Consider the following 4,225-nt stretch of genomic DNA (forward strand, 5'->3'; position numbering starts at 1 on the left):
TCTTGACTTACTCAGAATTCTGAACACAGTCTACCTTCAGGAAAAAAAAATCATACGAAGTTGAATGATGTTTTGCATTTGCAAGCTATTTGGTCGCTTAAAATCTAGTAAAAGCTTTACTGAATAAAGGGTACAAAATACCTCCTGGACAGTTCTATCTTCCAGGCAGGCAGAAAAAGGCGAGAGTTTGAGGAAGTGAAATTTATTTCTGTTCAAGCATTGCAAGCTGCATTATTAAAGTCATTTGTCATGGTTTGAATATTTCTGCCTGATTCACCATTAAATTGGCCTTCTAATTACCAGCTTTGTCATGAAAAGTGGTCTGGCTGTTTCATTCACCAGAAAACTTTAATTCTTTAATCATCACTTGCTGCATGAAAATAAAACAGAAAACAACAAACCATATATTTTATCCTAAAATCTTAAATGATGTCAACAAAATTATGCTTAAATTATCACATAGCTACACATTTAAAAGATGGTGATAAGTATTTAGGAAGTTAGTTTTCTCATCTTTGTAAAGAAACTTTGTCAACATAAACCTATCTGGTTATGTAACTCAGTCTTGCTGTTTGACCGCATAACGTCGTGTGATGGTTTCAAAACCAACACATACCAATTGTAAGCATAGTGTGCCAGGTGAGTTATTTCTCCTTCTCACATTTTCTAGGTTCTTGGCTTTTTGGTTGCTATATTTAACTCTATCAGCAGGAAAATATCTGGAATTGTGGCTTCTCTCAGCAGCCTGGTGAGGTCATGAAGTTAACTGCTTGTTCACACTGTAAGGTAGGCAGGGGTAGGGAAGTGTGGCAAGAATCACAGTATCTTTCCTTTTATATTAATTACTGTTGGTTGTGATCATGTTACAACATGCACTAATATTTTAAACTATGCAGCATAGTTTCTTTCAATGTTGGGGGAAAGAAGATGAACCTATCAACATGACTCCAATAAAGGCTTAGTAATACAACTATATTTGGGAAATACTCATATAGCAAAACAGAGATTGGCAAAAAAATGTAAAACACCAAATTATGAGAAATTGTAGATAGAGAAATGAAAGCATAGAGGGTTTTGTAAATTTCCCAGAGGTCATGCAGGTAATAAGAGGCATAATCATAATTTGAATCACTGTCGACTAAACCTGGAGTTCATGAATGGAACCATCTCCCTGGGTGTACAGAAAGCACTTAACACAGTGGCTGGGATGGGTGCATGCATCAGATCTCTGAACGAGCTAATTTTTATGTTTAGGCTATCTTTAAAAAGAAGTATATGCTTTAGACATTTTCATTTCTAGGCTCCAAATAAAGAGATCAGTATTTTAGCTACTGCAAAGGCAACTGGAATAAACCCAAAGAACTTAAAAGTTACATCATTGGGATTGACATATGAGCATCTTATGATCACCTTTATAGATGCCGTGTATTATGAGAGGGATCTTTGGATAAGCATTTTCTGTTGACCGGTATGAGAAGCAAAAATGAGTAGAACATCTGAATAAAGTTTATGAACGTTGAAAACTTATTTTTATATATTTTTGTCTTATTTCATTACTAACTTTACTCGAAGGAAACTTGCATCTGCTAATGAGAGGTTTACTCTCAGCATAATTATCTCATAGCTACAAGATAATCATGTATATTTTCTAATTCATTTCCCAGAATTTATATAAACTGAGTCATTGGTTTTATCATGTTTTTTCACATTGAGCCAAAATGAGGAAATTTGATTAAGAATCTTGAACATCATAAAATATGAGATTAGTATACACCTTTTAGAAATAAGTAGGACACTTTTGAGAATAAAAGGAGTGCTATTAACAGTTATGTCCAAACACTAGAGCTAAACCAAGACTGTTCAAATAAACTGGGACATCTTTTCACTCTAACATTAGAGTATTTATATTCTGTAACTCTCTCTTGAATCATTTCCTACTTTTTCTGAATTATATAACCTGCAGTGGGTTCCTAAAAAAAAAAAAAGGTGATGGTAGGTAACATTTTTGGAGTCCTAATATGTTTAAATATGTATTTATTCTACTCTCAGACCCAATTGAGAATGCTAATAATGTAAAATTTAGGGTTTATGGTCATTTTGCCTTAGAATTTTGAAAGCAATTTTTCCTCTTCTAGTCTCCAATGTTGCTTTTGGGAAATTCAATGCCATTCTAATTCTTTATTCTCTATATGTGATCTATTGTTTTGTCCTAGGTTTTTTACTTATCCCTTTTTTTTCTTTCCTTTCTTTCTTTCTTGAAGTATTTAAGATACTGTGTTTGTCCTCAGTGTCCTGAAAATTCATGATAATGTGCCTTGGTAGTGCATTGGTTTGGTCTTTTTTTATTAATTGGGCTGGGTACTTGCAATATTCTTATACCCAGGAGACAAATGTCTTTCAATTCTGAATGTTTTTCCTATTATTTCTTAGATACTTTCATTTGCTCTATTTCTCTTATTCTCTCTAGACCTTCTATTAATAAAATATTGTGTCTTCTCAATTGACTAATTTTTAAAATTTGTACACTTTCCATTTCTTTGTGTTTTTTTGATATAGTTTGAGGACTTTTTCTTACCTTTATCAACCTTTCTGTCAAATTGTCATTTTGCCTTTCTTCTTTTTTTTTTTTTTATTATATAGGTTTTAGGGTACATGTGCACAATGTGCAGGTTTGTTACATATGTATCCATGTGCCATGTTGATTTCCTGCACCCATTAACTCGTCATTTAGCATTAGGTATATCTCCTAATGCTGTCCCTCCCCCCTCCGCCTTTCTTATTCTTAATTTATAATAGCTCTTTGTGATTCTCTGATAGTTTCTTTTCACAGCACCCTGTTCTTGTTTTATGAACACAATATCTGTTCTTAACTCTCCAAAGATATTTTTGATTCTTCTGTTCTCTGTATTGTCTTTCTGCTCTGAATTATTTTCTTGTATTATTGTTTTATAATATTTTCATAATGGAGGCTTTAACCCAATGCCCAATGATCCCTTGTTGCTTGTTAAGGTTTATGAATGAGGCATTAAAAGCAGATTGGAGGCTCCAAATGTGTGGATGGGACTCGTGCACCTAAAGGCTTGACTGTGGGCTCAACAGGAAGCAAGATGACCCTTTCACTGGAAGATCTCTAAAAGTCAGACCAGTTCCACTACAGAAGACTCCTTCAGCTTCCTGCTGGTTCGTGGGGGTATTCTATGAGCCTGCTTTCTCTTAAAGGAATTATTCTGTTATCAGCTCCACACCCCACTCCTGACCGCCTTTGTTTCTATTCTACCTGAATCTGGGAACACTCTGCCCACTTTCTTCCAGAAAATAAAACTCCAGCCTCCTTGGGAGATTCAACGACCATACGTACAGTTTTAGCCCAAGCATGTCTTTTTGGCTTTGTACCCATCAGATACCTGATGTTTCCAGTGCAGAACCTCTCAGGGGTCTATTGGGCAATCTAGCTCATCTGTGTTGCTGCCCGCCCTGTGCCAGCAGGTATGTTCTACTTCTACTCTGCTCTACCCTACTCTACTTCCACTCTGGTAAGTCTGTTACTCCGTGGGTTAAATCCATTACCCTCTATCTACTTCCTATCTTTAAAAAATCTCATAAAATCTCTCTTCACATTTTTATAATTTCAATATCAGTGGGTAATATGCTCTAAAAATCAGGTCTTGCTCTGATTACTAAATTCAATGGATAAACGATGCAATGGGTTGGATATCTGCTGATGGCCAAATTTCAGCCATTGTTTCAAAACAACTGAAAACAGAGTTCAGGCAAAAATTCAGATCTGAGATCTGAAACCCAATACTTTTAACTTCACAAGATCCTTGCTGACCTATCAAAGCAGGCAGCCCCGGCAAACAGGATGTTGCATATCTTGAATCAGAAAAGAAATTGGAAAAGAGGTGGTGAGTTTGCAGAGAAAAAAAATTAAGTAAAATACAGACCTGCAGTGTTAGCAATTGACATTAAAAAAAAACTTAAATGATGAGCTTGTAGTTTTAATATCACTGCTCTATCCAACCCTCTGAATCTTTTTATCATACCTAAAGAATTGTTCATTTATCTTTCAGGAATACATTAGAGTAGGAGACTTTTCCCATAGGCAAAACCATTATACATATTTGCAAATGTCTTACATAATGATGCAAATACTATGCACAGAGATGTTTTGACGAAAGGTAGAAACAATGCAGCAATTTTCATTTCATTAGCTATCATAGCTCCA

This window comes from Symphalangus syndactylus, chromosome 15, assembly GCF_028878055.3.
Source record: "Symphalangus syndactylus isolate Jambi chromosome 15, NHGRI_mSymSyn1-v2.1_pri, whole genome shotgun sequence".
NCBI classification, from domain to species: domain Eukaryota; kingdom Metazoa; phylum Chordata; class Mammalia; order Primates; family Hylobatidae; genus Symphalangus; species Symphalangus syndactylus.